This window comes from Ornithodoros turicata, chromosome 8 (genome assembly GCF_037126465.1).
Source record: "Ornithodoros turicata isolate Travis chromosome 8, ASM3712646v1, whole genome shotgun sequence".
NCBI classification, from domain to species: domain Eukaryota; kingdom Metazoa; phylum Arthropoda; class Arachnida; order Ixodida; family Argasidae; genus Ornithodoros; species Ornithodoros turicata.
Genome location: NC_088208.1, coordinates 7,282,918 through 7,298,951, shown reverse-complemented (window position 1 = coordinate 7,298,951; position 16,034 = coordinate 7,282,918). Strand labels below are relative to the sequence as shown.

General features: G+C 49.1%; 1 long non-coding RNA gene across 1 annotated transcript; it reads left to right on the top strand.

Moving 5' to 3' along the window:
- Positions 1-11,133: 11,133 nt before the first annotated feature.
- Positions 11,134-14,375, top strand: LOC135366435 (uncharacterized). Its single transcript, XR_010414160.1, has 2 exons — positions 11,134-11,223; positions 13,944-14,375. It is a non-coding gene; the product is annotated as an uncharacterized LOC135366435 (long non-coding RNA).
- Positions 14,376-16,034: the final 1,659 nt, after the last annotated feature.

The window sequence follows — 16,034 nt, the reverse complement described above, 5'->3', positions numbered from 1 at the left end:
CTTGCTACCTAACTTTCCTTTCGTTAAAGGACTATTCTTCCTTCGCCCGCCCAGCAAGCGCCCAGGATGCAATGCGTGCGCAAAGAGCACTGGGATTTTCTGAACTCGTCTATTCTATCTTTTAATAGTGCTGAAACGATCACATACCGTGAAATATTCATAGCTGAACTTCGATATGCAAATGAGTCAGAACCGAAGCTGTGAGAAGCGCGCGACCATCGCCGACAGTGAGGCTTATCTGAGCCGCAAAGCGGTTGATCTGGGAAGAATATCAGCACCCACTCAAATGATTTCCAATGCTGAAAGACACGTGGCCCTCTGACGTGGAACGAGCGCTGTCCTCCCTGCGGTCCTGATCGGCGTGGTTTCGGTTTCGGCTCATTGTCATACAAAATTCAGCGATGGATATTTCAGCGCTTGTGCTCAGGATAAGAAAAAAAAAAAAAACACGAAAGTTGATTGTCATCCGTCCTGTTATCTCGCTTTTGCCCTAAATGCACAAATTGGAGAGTTAAGGGGGACTCACTTCTTAAGCGAGTCTATGGGGGACTTTTGTTCGCAGGGGTCTCGTAAACTTCGCTAAATTTCTGCACGGAACAGGTACAGGCGTGTTCCCCTTGAGTTTATCTAGGGAATGACATATTTTCCAAGGCCCGAAGCGATCCACTGATTTTTGGCGAATTAAAGTTTGTCAGATTTTCAATACATGGGAGTCTATGGGATATGCAACAAAATCGCTTCTCTCGGCACACCCGCCCGCGATATTTGTGGCAAAATGATTTCATTCCCTATAGTAGCAGTCCAGGAGTTGTTTGCAATCGAGAAACTCGACAAGCTTACTGCAGTTTTCCAGATCCTTGCGAATGAAAATAATGGCTTTGTCGCTTGCAAGCATGTTCTGCACGCTCGCGCCGATTGCATTGCCTTCTTAAAGTGCGCGAGGAAAGCAAAGAGAAGAAAACAATTTTGCGACGGTGCTGCCTACTCTCTCCGGAAGTGAACGTTAACTAGATCGCATGAGTACGCCTAAATTAATACATTTTCGTAGTAATGAATGAATTAATAAATTCCCCTAGTTAATCATCTTCTAGTTACATACTCTCTTCGCGAAGATGTCCTCCTGATCGTATAACTCAGCTGCAAAAACGACAAAACGTCATCTATGCTGCTCTCATAAACTTTTTATGAAATATCTGTAAAGGATATATATATTTCAAAAAACCTGTATATTAGCACTGCAGATTGGATATGTTTTCTGCGCGAGCGTGTCACTATCTATTTCTGTCGGAAAAGAACAGTCCTCCGTTCCAAACGCCGTGCTTGTACAATGTCTTTCTTCCTAAACGAATTAGATTAAATGCTTAGACCACCTAGAACGTAGAAAAAAAAAACACGCACACACGCACACGCGCGCGCGCGCACGGACACACACACATTATAAAACAACAACAACACACACATTATCATAGGCCTCATCATCAGAATTCTGATGATGAGGCCTATGAGTCTTGATAAAGGGACGCGCAATGCTCACACATTGCAGTTCGAATGTCATCAGGTTGTGTGAGAAGTGAGCCGTCAGCTGACCGGGCAACGGCGATATCCGAAGCACGGTTTCTTGCCACATAGCGCCGGAGGAGTAAGCGGGAGCAGTATGCCTCCCGACACCGCGTTCGACGTTTCGCTGCGCTGTGAAATTGCGCCAGGAGCGCATTCTCATGGCCATCAGGCTCCTCTGTACATCCGCTATATGAGATGCAGTGTCATGGCTGCCAGAGCCAGGGTGGCGTAGAACTAGAGCTAAGACCTCCTTGAGTGCGTCTCTACACTCCCGGTGTTCACGCGCGCGTCGTCTACCCGAACATCCAATGCGATCAGCGGCTCCCAGCTTCAAGGCCTCCCAGTGATCAGGCCCAAAATTGGGTACGGAAGATTGTTCCGAGAGCCAATGTTGTATGTCTTCTTTAATTTCATGGGCGTCCAGCAAAGGCACGTTCAATCGCCAAAGACAGCGACTGGTGCGAAAATTCCTCAGCCATGAGAAAGATAAAACGACTCCATGGTGTTCAGTTTCGTGTTGCATCCAGAGACAGAATTCAGCATTCCCGGAGACACATAGAAGCGACCCAGCCGACGGTGATGGCCACGAGAGTTGACCCAAGTGAATTCGTATCTGTCGCTATGAACTTGAGACCAGGCGTCAGATAAGCCAACGGCGCTTACAAGGCGTTCGAGTTCTCTGCATGCCTGCTTACCGGGTTGGCGGTCGATCGTGCAATTAGAATCACTGGCAAATATAAAGTTTTCGCTGGCAAAAGGAAAAATGTCCAGTCGACGGAAGAAGTCCGATGGCTTACTACGACGCACTGGTGCATAAACATTTGCCGAAGTGATTTGCCGTCAAGGTGAAGCTCCAAAGATACCACCCTCCCATCCGTATCGATGTCAAACCACCGGACGGCGCCCTGAAAAGACGGAAAACTTAAAATGCCGGTGCCTGCTCGCTGAGGCGAGCCACTACTGAAGAATGCCTTGGCCCCGTGTGAGGTTTCTAGAATTTGAATGGAGCTTCCGGATAATGATCTAGTTTCTTGCGGCAGTATAGAATATCGACGTGAGCCAATTTCGCCCAGCTGACAACTTCCAACTGTTTGGCCTGTTTGCAAAACCCACGCATATTTAAAGTGGCGATACGAATCTGGGACATAAAAAGAGAAATAATATGAACACAAACATGTAATTAATAGACATTAATCTGTCAAGGGACGTCGGGATCATCGGGGTTGCGCTTGGAATCAGGAGCCGGCACCTCATCAGCAACGATGGCGGCGTCCTCCACTACATCGGGAGACTCGTCCGAGAAGTCATGCTTCCGCTTGCAGCCAGGCGTGCCAGGCATCACAGCACCCGCCTCCAGGTCGATTACCAACCTATCGGACTCGGAAGGCGCGACACTAACGTTGTCGTCATCTACAGTGTTTGCCTGCACACTAAAACATCTCACACCTTTTTGAGTGGAGTTGGAGTTTGATAACTCACACCAAATTCGGTGTAAAGTCAGTAGGGTGTAAGAATCTACACCCTTTAGAAGAGCGTAAATTGAAATATTTCTTACACCCCTTGTGGCGTAAAGTTGGTGTTTGATAACTTAAACAAGTCCTGGTGTAAAAGCAGTGGGGTGTATGAAATTACACCCTTTAGATGCATAGGCCGATGGTGATCTGTGCTTCAACTGCAAGGATGGGTACAATCAAGAGCTATCAGAGGAAGCTGTGTTGCATGGCAGGCTATTATTATGCGTGCATCCACCAGAGGACCCACAACCATGCGTGTGGTGGAAGTAAAATGCTGGCATGCATTTTGAATATATTAATTTATTCGTGACTATTCAGGCATGGACACAAAGTTTGAACATACTTTCTGACTAGACATCACACTGAGTATCTGACTAGACACAGCTTGTACAGGAACCATGGGTGATTTTCTCATCAAAAATCACTTTGCATGAGCTAAAAGTTAAACGCAGCAGTCAGCTGGGATATGATAAAGAAATCCACTTGATAAAACGGAAAACAGCAAGTGCAGTTACGCATATGCTAAACACAGTTCGGTTGATATGCCGCATTGCAGTTTGCATATACAGCCTTATCGCAAGTGATAACAGCCACTGGCCCCCCTCTGATCAAGTGGACGTCCCTGTTTCGCGGGATGTCGCTCCGTAGAGTAGAGGGTTGACGCCGCTCGTGCGTTTCCCAAACTTTTGTCTCAGCCGGTACACCATTTTTACACAAAGATAGATGTTGCTATTTTGACTGTGGGGTGTAAACTGTACAGTACACCATCTTTGCACCTGGATAGGTGTTCTGCTTTTGGCTCTAGAGTGTAAATTGCAAAATACACCCCTTCAACACCTAAATGGGGGTAAATATTCTTAGTGTGTGCTCAACAATAGGAGCGAAGGAATCATCTACGGGGGCGGTATCACAATTGCTGCACTCCGTACCCCGAACAGATGCAAGAGCAGCTGCTGCGGAACAACCGCTGGGACCCTCCTGAACTGCCACACCGAGAGTTGCTGCGTCTGCTCCATTAGCTCCAGCGGTTCCAGCTACAGAGGTACACTCCAACTCTATGGAGCACACAGGCTCCCCCACAACCGCCGGAACAGGCACCAGGGGAACGTCCTGCTACACATTATGACCGACTACACGTGAAGCCCATGTCTTGACTGTGCAAGGAGCTATGGCGTGGTCATCGCCGCAGCACTTGCACAGAGCATCACAAGACTCATGACCAATCTCGGAACAACGGGCATACACTAGTGCAACATGCCCTTCGCGATTGCAGCGTAGGCACACGCGCATGAGGCCATCATGGCTGTACGCAACCCGCTTTCCGCGGAGGTAGGTGAAATTGGGAACGGGGCGTTTCATTTCCATCAAAACTCGACGGTTGCCCGTTTCAATGCCCTCTAACTCTTTCTGCGGTAAGGTTTCCCTTGTGACCTTAGTAACAGACCCAAAACCAGAAAGCGGCGCCCCCACAACCTGATCTGGGACCGGATCCGGTACGGACACTACCGTCAATGTGATTAAGTTAGATTCCATGGAAACCATCTCAATCTCCTGCCCTTTCACAGTGACCGAACGGTGCATGCGCCGCCTAACAAATGACGCATACTTTTCACGACCTTGTCGACTTTCTTCGCTAACGGGATCAGGAAGCCGACATGGGACACATTAGAGAGCAGTGTGACCGAAAAATCTAGCGGCCTGCTAGCCATGGTTTGGTTGGGGTAGGTGAACCCAGCACCCAGACCACTCATACCACTCAGATGTCAAACAGACCATCGAAAGGGGGAGGCACATCAAAGAGAAGGAAAGAAACTCACACAAACGTGTGTATTGTCATCAAGCAGGTCAACTACCTATGGAGGTAGCCCCCTTTGCAGTGACACTAAGTGCGCCCGTTACAATCAAGCTAGATAACAACACCCTCTAGGAGAGTTTGCTTTTTTTTCCTCTCTCTCCCTGTGGCAACTTGCCGCCCGTCTCAGCAGGCAGACCGCACTCTTTCTTTTCCTTTCTTTCAATAAACGACACCCCCCATGCCATCCGAACAATCCAAACACGGGAAAGTTGCTACGGAGGACAGTACAGCCCTAGCAAGCTGGCTAGAACATGACTTGTCACTCACCTTGAGCGTGACGGAAAAGTCGAGTAGACGTCAGCCAGCGACGAGAGCACTCCAGAAGGCCGTACAGTGCTTCCTCACGGGCGATGCGGCTATGAAGACCTGCCCTGACAGCCTGAACTATAGCTGCGTCTCCGAAGTCTGGGCAACCGAAAGCCAGCCGGCAAAGACGGATCCAGATTTGAAAGTTTATCCTCGTAATTAACAAAGCCAATTGTTGCGCTGAGTTCGCGGAACCGGCAAAGCTCTAGGAACCGTACGGTGGCCCAGGAGTCAGCCGAGAGTGTTCGGGAGTGTGCAGTGCCTCGAAATAAACGCGCGACTGAAGTGCAAGGCACTTGTCGAGCACCACCGGCAAGGCTAAGTCGCCCTGGTCACGTGTACGGTGCAAGCGGGACCTCGCGAACCAATGCACCGAACCACCCCAGGGAAAACGGAAGGCGTACGTGTCTAGTGATGACAGTACGAATGAGTGGTGGCGACGTGGCAACGACTCCTAGGAACCACAAGCGACTGTAGTACCAGGCAACTAGCAGATGCGCGCGAAAAGTGATGGGCAAATCAACGAACTTAAGCTGCCGCAGGACAGCTCTGCAACGATTAAACACACGTGGCCAATATACGATAGATATGCCAGTGCAATCAAAAGTCACACATGGAATTTTGACGTCTGGCCTCAGTGGAACACGGAAAAGGGCCCCGCAGGAAGGCTGGAGGTTCAAAAACCGTGCTGCACTTTTTGATCTATTCAGTCTTCCCCCTTCAAACGCCTTCAAAACAGGCCCTAGGGAACACTCGCGAGAAAAGATCACTGAGATGTCGTCCGCGAACGCAAAAACAGGTGGAGGGCATCCATTGGGCAGTGTCAATGTAACAGGAAGCGAGCGCAGTCTCTCGAGTAGAGGTTTGATGGCGATGGCGTACAAGGCGGGAGAGAGAGGACATCCTTGACGGACCCCACAAGTGACATCAAAGGGGGACGACATACTGCCAGCGACAGAGACAACGCTTCTAGCGCCCTATACAACGTTTCTACATTCCTGACCCAAACAATGGCGAACCCGTATATGCCCCCAGCCGAGAGAACAGGAATGCGTGTTGCACACGATCAAATGCCTTGGATTGATCGAAGGATGCCAGTACAGCGGGGGCATGGCCACTGTTAATCAAGGGACCTGCCGTGGATAGAACATGCTTTGCAAGGATGTAACACCTTCTCCAAAAGAGGTGAAACCGCAACAGAACGACACAAACGTGTGTACTCTCATCAAGCAGGAGATCTACCTATAGAGGTAGACTACCTTGTATTGTTATCAGGCAGGAGAGCTACCATGTATTGCATTGCTGACTGTAGCATGGGAGAAGCGTAGGCATGCCCACACCACGCTTCAAAAATAAAGCGCCACCTATGGCATGCAAGGGTTCATGGCATTTCTATTACCTTTTTGTATTACCAACTGTAGGATGGGACAATCGTGTGTATTGTCATCAAGCAGGAGAGCAGGGACAATCGTGTGTATTGTCATCAAGCAAGATAACTACCTATGGAGGTAGCCTCTTTTACACAAACTCTATCTTACATACCAGATAACAACGCTCCAAAGGGACAATCGTAGAGAGAGTGTATTGGCATCAAATGGAAGGCCGGCCACAGGGGCAGGCTTCCTGGAACATCTCAAATAGACTCAAACAACATTCTGAATACCAACTCTCGCCCAGCGACTAAGGCTGTTCAGAGATTGCTATACGTGTCCGTTTCGCCATGCAACAGTCCATGAGACTGGAAAGCTGCAAGTGGGAGAACAACACGAGGATGTGGACCAGGGTGTCGAACCGCAAAAAATACGGGTTCGGTTCGGGTTCGGGTTCGCGTTGTTTTGATTTCGTTCCGGTTCAGTTCCGGTTCGGCCACGACAAAAACGGAACCGGTTCGCAAACCGGTTCAACGCGTCCGTTTTATATGTTCCATAAAACTGCTTTTATGAGGAAATGCGTGGCTAATAGTTTACTGCTGTTGTCTGCATTGACGTCTTTAGCGGTGAGGTAGCTCTTTAGCGACAGAAATAAAAAATGGATGAACACTTATTGCAAATAGAGTCCACGCTGATGAAGCGGTGTTGTCCCGCTACTTTCTGTTCCCAAAATCTCTTTTTCACACGCACAGTGCCAGCAAGATAAACTTAAAGGAAGCCTAATAGGGTGGGCAGCGTAAGATAGACGACAGTACTTGCCGGCACACCGCCTTCGCAGCGTGAATCGATCTGAAACTGTACTGAACCATGTCGTAAATAAGCCTGCCAGCCTTACTCTGTCCGAGCTCACAGCAGTGTACTAGTTAATCCACCTCACAAAGGCAATGTATCACGACACAACTGCACTACCAAAAAGCACAACCACATTTACTTTTCAAACCACGACCAATCAAACAGGCACCGTTCTGCGTACGCTCCTTCTCCACTTCTCATGTTTCTGACTTGTTTAATTTTTACTGCTCACGTGTAAAAAGAAATCTTGGGCGCTTATATGAACACTTATTCGTCGTGTAGAGCTACATAACTGGCCTACTCCATTCCTGTTGCATTCGTCCACCTCGTGGCACCTCGTCTCTGAAGAGTAGACGCCGCATCACTGCGTGCGTGGGGCGCCAGCCGCGGCGCTCACAAGGACAACTGCGCTTCAACATGTTAAAAAGATGCTGAAAGTATACTTACTATACGTCGTCGTCTGACTGCTAGGTGAAAATTTCTGAAATCCATGAGATAGGCGCGTGATGATGATACCGACGTGTCTTCGTTCGTGGATAGAGAGGAACTCTTGTGCTGACTTCTATGTCCGAACCGTTTTGTTGCGAACCGGTTACCGCTATTATTTTTTATGGTTCTGCTCCGGTTCGGGTTCAGCAGTGTTATGAAAATTTCGGTTCGGGTTCGGGTTCGGTTCCGGCAAAAATAACGGTTCGGGTACGGTTTTCGGTTCGGGTTTGGGTTCGGTTCGACACCCTGATGTGGACACCTCATAGGTTAACATGGAACTTGCCATTGTCCACCCTGAAGAGGATGTCAGAGGTCATCCAGCGATGGTGAAACTCAACTGCTCCAAGCACCGCACGCTCCCTGCAAAGAACTTTGCGAATACCGGCCTTAACTAGCCGAATCACCTCCTGCACACTGCGGCTCTCCTGCGTGTGCACTCGTCGACAGCGTGAAATCCACACTTGGTAGTTGATTTCGACCACCAAGAGCACAAAATGCCGCCTATCCCGCTGCGAGACAGGGAGGGGATACAGACCACGAACTGTGCCCCACTCAACATCCGTCAGGCTATAGAGGCCTGCTACACGAATCGTAAGCTACCTGCACAACGGAACTTGTATGGTGTTGCATGATGTGAAAATGGTCTTACGGACCAAACTATTCGTATGCAGAATGCATTCTCTGGTGTCGCTACGTCATCTCTATACACTGTCGTTATGCCACACGTGACATGTTACACGTGTCATCACATCGTTGTCGTCATCGCTGCATGCATCGTAGTATGGTGCTCTGGTCTCCCTTCAAATCCGCGTATTGATCTTTCGATCTATCGCGGTGGAGGGAGGCGAAAGGGAGCCGGTCCTTCATATTTCGAGAAGGGCCCCTTGATAACGCGGTCCGCCCACGGGTGGGCCGTGTCTTGGAATGCGCGGCCCGTAAAACGGTCGTCGGGGCAACATCGCTTGCGGTGTTGTTTCCGGGAAGATTTTTTCTAAAGAGCTAGCTCACCATCTACGCTCCTTCTAGCTCGCCATAATCATAGTGTCCCTGGGCGTAGTTCATGTTCATCAGTGGTAATAGGAAATAATCCTGGTGGTTACCGTGATGCAGGGAGCATCCCAATGGACTACTGAGGGATGCCTGTATGTTTTCTGTGGTGGGTAGTTCTCATGTGGGTAGTTCTCAGTAGTGCGAAGCTCATTCTCGGAGTTTCTAAATTAGCGGCCCTCGTTTTGGAAAATAACGCCAAAGAGACAATGGCGACCTGTTACGGTTTCGAGTAAATCATTTTCGAGAATTCCAACACCTGAAACGGAGGACCAGAGCAGATTGCTTTTACCTGCTCCACTTCTGTTTCCTTCACTCTGATGATTGCTTCGGGAAACCGCAGGATTGAACCATAACCAGTAACGAAATGCTCCAACGCTTTATAAGCGAATGATTTTGTTTTTGAATAAGCACTTTCGCTGAAACCCTAAAACTTACATTTTACTATATTATATTCGGCAACGCATCATTATTATGGTGATTTTAATGGATGACACCAATAAATGTCAAGCCCAGTTCATACTTTTCCCACCGGGCGATATATACAGACGTTCCAGACGTGGAATACTATCGCTCTAAGATTATCACTTATTTTCTACATTTAGGTGACGTTTTTCTACGATCCTCTTGTAGCTGAGTGCCTTTCTGGCTGGGTAATTCCACCAGCCGGTACGGCTGCTCAGCTGGCTCTGCTGTTGTGGTCCCAGCGATGGCAAACAAATGGCCAGGACGCTGTTCGCGTAGGAAGATTTTCCTCCGACGAAGATGTGCGCGATTTCTCATCAATGCGAGAACGCTCACGGAGCCCCCGAAGCCCTCCTGTCCATAGGGTTGAGACCTTTGGCTCGACTAGCGAGACCGAGTTGTGCCAACTGTCCACAGACAACTGTCCTGTCCCCCAAAGAGACGAGACCCTGGTCTCGACCAGTGAGACCGAAGTGTGTCACCATTTCAACGAACCAACGACGGTTTTGCCCACCCAGCCATTCGAACTGCAAAATACCGAGCAACAAATGAAGGACGCTGACGACGACGCTTCATCACAGTCATCTACAAAACGTCACGCGAAGCGGATATTCCTGCGATTCTGCAACCCGTGAATCCCGACGAGACCCTGGTAAACGTCCACCCAGACATTGTCGCCGCTGAAGTGGTGCGCGCTACACAGGAAAAAATAAAAGACCACCGCTTTTCTAGAGACGGTGGTCTCACCATCACAGTTGGCACTCTACAAGCAGCCAAGGCCCTCTTGCAGATCAAGTGCGTAGGTCGCATGCTGGCGTTAAGCAATCGATTCATTCTTTCTGTATGCTCTGGTCTCCCTTCAAATCCGCGTATTGATCTTTCGATCTTTCGCGGTGGAGGGAGGCGAAAGGGAGCCGGTCCTTCATATTTCGAGAAGGGCCCCTTGATAACGCGGTCCGCCCCCGGGTGGGCCGTGTCTTGGAATGCGCGGCCCGTAAAACGGTCGTCGGGGCAGCATCGCTTGCGGTGTTGTTTCCGGGAAGATTTTTTGTAAATATCTTTCTGTACCTGGAGGGAGGCGAAAGGGAGCCGGTCCTTCATATTTCGAGAAGGGCCCCTTGATAACGCGGTCCGCCCCCGGGTGGGCCGTGTCTTGGAATGCGCGGCCCGTAAAACGGTCGTCGGGGCAACATCGCTTGCGGTGTTGTTTCCGGGAAGATTTTTTCTAAAGATCTTTCTGTACAGGATTGGGACAGGTTGGGACAACGACGATATAAAGTACATCAGTAAATTAAGGATATAGCGAGTGGTAGGCTAAAACGATGAGGAAGATGGGCTCACTAAGTTTGTGACTCATCGTAGAATATCCAACTCCGCGAGCTCTTACTTAGCTCTAGAATATAAAGCTTCGATCAAACCCACAGACATATATCTACAATGACTCTACATGTGAATTAAGCAAATAATCGGGGCATGGACAATGATTGCCCTTGTTGCATAGAACCAAGTCAAGCGAACTTTAGTCGACATTCCTCACCACCACCGCTTCTGTCCTCACATTCTCCATCCAGACTGTCATCGTCAAGTCATAGTGCAGGTTGACAGTCTCATAGCCCTAGCCGATCTCCCTTGTGGCTAATGGCCATTCTTCGTGGGAAGAAGAACCAGTCAACAATACAACAACGACGACGACGACTGAAGACGACGTGGTCTCGGCTCGTTCCTGCCTTGACCGGTAATTTTGTGTACTCTTTGCTTTGCTTGGGTAAGTATTCGTTTGTTCGTGTTCATTTCCTGTGTGTTTTCTTAGTGCGGCCTTACAATGTGAGGCCTGTAATGCGTATACCGTCGGCAGTTGAGCCGCCTCTGACTTACGGCTAGCCGACCTTTAGCGTTCTCCGTGACACTTGCTCCGGGTAGTGTCACGGGTAGGTTTCCTCCTTCTACTATTGAAGACAGTAGGAAAAGTTGTGAAGAGCGTGCGTCACATTGGATGTGGGGCCTCCAGACTGCTGTGACCACAATCGCAGACTAACTCCGCGAGCGTGGCTTGTCCCTCTCCCCAACAAAGACGGTGTTTCTCCCGTTCATCAGACGGTCTTACGAGAACTTTGCTCTCCTGATTAACGACCAACCAGTTCCTATTTTGCGCGACCACGAGTTCCTGGGTGTGCACCTGGACAGGCAGTTGACTTGGTCCAAGCAGGTGGAAGCTATCGTACGAAAGGTATGTTTGCTTGTCAATGCAATGCGTGCATCGGCCGGACTTACCTGGGGGCCCCAGACCAAGATCCTGAAGCAACTCTACACGTCTTTGGTACTACCACATATCCTGTACAGCCTCCCGGTCCTCCACAACCTCTGCAACACTAACAGAAACAAGCTGGAATGCCTTCACGCCCGCGCGATTAAAATCATACTCGGCGTCCCAAGGAGTACTCCGGAAGCTGCTGCACTAGAGGAAGGCAATCAACCTACACTGCATGTGCTCCAAACAAAGGAGGTCATCAAAGTACACCTGCATCACCAAGCGCGTCACACGGCTCACCCCCTGGCATACTTAAATGTAAGCCGACCTAACTCTGGCTTCGGCACAGTAGTCAGAAACCTCCAGCAACACATCCCAACTGGATACGAGAAAGACAGGCAGCCATACACGCCTCCTTGGAGAGAGCCGGTGCCAGCTCCAGCATGCACCACTATCCCTGGCATTATCAAAACGAGCAACATGCCACATTTTCACGTACGCACATTCCTACATACATACTCACTTGTCCATGCATAGTCGTCATACATCATATATATGTAAGTTAACAACCGCGCCTAACCTGGTCTTACATCTCATCACTGCCACACTAACGTAATTACGCCCTTTTGTACTGGCCAGTGTTCCTTAGTGGCTCACGGCCATCTCTTGATTGGTAGAACAACAAAGTATTGGAGTGAAGCCACGGGTTGAGAAGCTCCCCAACATATCCGGCCCTCGGCGGCATATTCCTTCCGCGCCCTCGTGGATTCTAGGGGAACACCATCTCCTCTACATTTGGTGACAATTATCATTATTAATAATTATTATTATTACATTCCGTGGCCCGAACGTGATGAGCACCTCAACACGGTGATCAGTTCGGCTCTTTACCATGTCAAGTTTTACAACGGCTTCAAGATCATCGAAGGACCACCCTGAAAACCACCGCTCGAGGTACGGTGCCACTTTCCTCGGCGGAGTCGCTAACCGGCTTAATCAATAACCTGGCATTTCGCAGCTCCGCTCCCGCATCGCACGATTTTCCGCGCGCCATGATCTCCTTCACTGCGTCACGCCGCCTCATGCTTCGCGACGGTCACCCACCAATCGGGCACCCACAGGCGGCACCTTTTCAAACCACACGCACCAGTACCGGTTGCGGTAAGCCGCTATCGAGAGCATGATATCACACACACGGTCAACGAACTAAGCGTGCGCAACCTCCCCGCTTGGCTTTCCCCAAAGGTCCTCATCTTCAGCAAAGTCAGCAGCCATCCACCCATTGGCAGACAATGTGCACCGGGACCATTGTTCCACCGGGAACTCGCATGAAGATAGCAATGCATGAACCCCAGTTCCGTCGTCCACCTACTTCGCGATGGTCCTCAGTGGCACCTCTTTGGCGATAACCCTTGGAGCTCGCCGCTGATGCGCCGGTCGCGGTACTGTCGCCCTCTCTTCCTGGAGACCACTCCGTTTCACCTCCTCAGTGTTTCAGTTTCATCTCCTCCTACGGCTCGCAGTGCACTTGTCCAGCCCATTATGGTGCTGGATTCATGCAGAGGAACACCATGTCCTCTACATACAATACCTTACCTGATGTACTGGGTTTGTGGTATTTTTTTTTTGTACTGTGTGGAGTGGAACCGGTTGAGCTTGGCAGCACATTGAAGCAGCAAATGGTACAACTTTTCTACATTTACACTACCTTATACGCCACCAGAGTGGCGAAGCCAGAAAAATATTTTGGGAGGGGTTTTATGGGGACTTGACGTGGGGGACAGGGATTCCCCTCGTGTACCTCTCCCAAACGCAATACCAAAGGTACGATTTCAAAGGTTTGAACACCCGAGATACCCACTCCGGTTACGTCATTGCGCCACCTCCACCTTACACCCGATACAGTATAGATTTTCAGCTGTTGCAGCAAAATTGTTCTATCTGTGTGAGTAGAAAGGTTCTATCCTTACACTTGTGGTTCCAACGCTGAAAAAAAACGCAAAAAAATAATCTTTTTTTTTTCCTGAGAGAGTAAGGTACACAAAATTCATACAAAATAATATATAAATTATTTGATACTCTGCCATGTAACACAGAATAACAAACATATTGCTAGAGCTGCACGCATGAATGGGTGGATACCCTCTGCGTCAGTTGAAGGGGAACCCGCCTTCTTGCTCTCCCCTTCCGAAGCCCCTTACAGTACTGCATTAGCTTTTCTTTTCTTTTTTTTAAAGGAAACATAACGGAAGTACATTACGGCGAGCATTGTCAATGAGAGCTATTTCCTGTTGAAAGCTTACCTTCGGGTCTCATGGACGCCCTGAGACACTTGGCCAGCCGACACGCTTGGCATTGGTTCCTCCGAGCAACATCCACGATGCACGCGCCACCTTCCTTGCACACGTACTGGAGGTTCCTTCGCACGCTCCGCTTGAAGAAGCCCCGACATCCGTCGCACGACGCTACCCCATAGTGGCGTCCCGATGCCCTGTCTCCGCAGACACGACACAGAGGCTCACGTCCGCCCGCCGAGGGTAGGGAGACTTCGGGTCCAGCCGGAGACATTCCCTTCACTGGAGTTCTACGATACCTGAATATGACAATGACAGATGACAATGAAATACAATATGATGACAATATGACAATGAAATGAATATTGGACAATATGGACAGCGTTACTGTGAACTTCGTGAATATTAGTGAATCGATTTCAGTCATTCCCTCTTCTCATTGGCCCTCCACGATACCGTTCGCGAATCGTTTGTGTCACACAGTTGAAACAGTTGAAGCTGTTGATAGTGTTGAAGGTTCTGTGTCACACAGTTGATACAGTCGCTACAGTTTGAACCTAGTTACGTTGGATAAGTGCAAAAGACGATATAAGTATTGGCAGTAATTTCCCCAACGTCTAGGGCGGGGGTATATGTTTATGGATACGTATGTAAACGTATTCGCAAATCGCGCATTCAGTCATTTGGGAAGTTATTCGCGAGTGCTTAATTTCGCGATTCCAGGGCGGTTTCCTATCGCGGGATAAACATCATGCTGTGTTCGCGAGTACAATTTTTCGCGATGTTTTAGCGGTCGCGGAATTCGCGAAAATTAATACATCACGCATAAAAATACGTTTACAGTATTGGTGAGTATATGCATTGGTAGTCGCGAGGTGTAGGGAAGTCCATGAGTGTTGCTTCTATGTGAATATGGCATTTAGGTTTACACTATAATGCGTAACAGCCACGTAGACAGTTGGAGGCGCATAACGTCTCCAAAGCTCAACAGGCGTATAGAAGCCTCTATGTAGCAGAAGTGTTATTGTAATTAAATTAGACCCACTAATTACAATTCTATTCTACAATTCTACAACGAGGCTATTCGCAGAATTGGAACTGCAACTTTGTATGAAAGTAGCGGTGTATTCCTCGTGTCGTACTCGCCCTAGTGTGTTCGCCGCAAGCAAAGGATTCAGATGTGAAGTCTAACTGAAGTCAGAACGAAGATCATGAGAGCACACACGTCTGTTGATTGCGATGTTGGAATGATTTTGAAATATACCACGATAGAACGTACCAATTAGAGTTCCCCGCGGACACGGGAATTTTCCACCCGCATTGAATAATTGGTGAGTACGGCGCGCCGGCATGAGTAAACGTTTATAGGTTTTTTAAAAATTAAATTCCGTGTTAGCGCCGCGAAGCAACTGTGGCTATGAGCGGCGTACAGATGTGGACAGATGGAGAGAGGACAGCAGGAAGGAGTTGGGGACAGGGGGGTTAGTATGCGTCCTGGACCGAGTCCAAGGAGAACTGTGCCGACATTCGTCCGGAAAGTCTTCGGAAAACCCAGGGAAAACCTCCCCAGGGAACCCCCCCCCCCCCGAAGAAAAAAAGAAACAAAACAAAGGGGGAAAAAACGCCACTTTGCGTTTTCGCTTTATTGCATGTTTGGTGTTGTGTTGCATGTTCAGCATGAATGCGTACTTCGAATGCCAAGACGCACGAAAAGTTTTACAAAAACTGTACTTGTTAGTCCGGCGGTTTATCTGAGGCTCACGTATTGTGACGGGTGGTATACAGAAAGAGGACAGCGACCACAGGCACAGTAAACGGAACCACAGAGCACATAAATCAACAGACCACTGAGTACACAACACTACACAGATGAGGACTGAAATACGGAGACAGTATTCGGAGAGAGTGGGACAGCTTTAACGCATCGTGACGTATTTCCGTGGAGGTGGCCGTAGGAAATTGCAGCACCCCGCCCTCACGAAATCAGTTGATCTACGCCGGAGACTATGTGCACCACAGCGAGATCACAGGGAC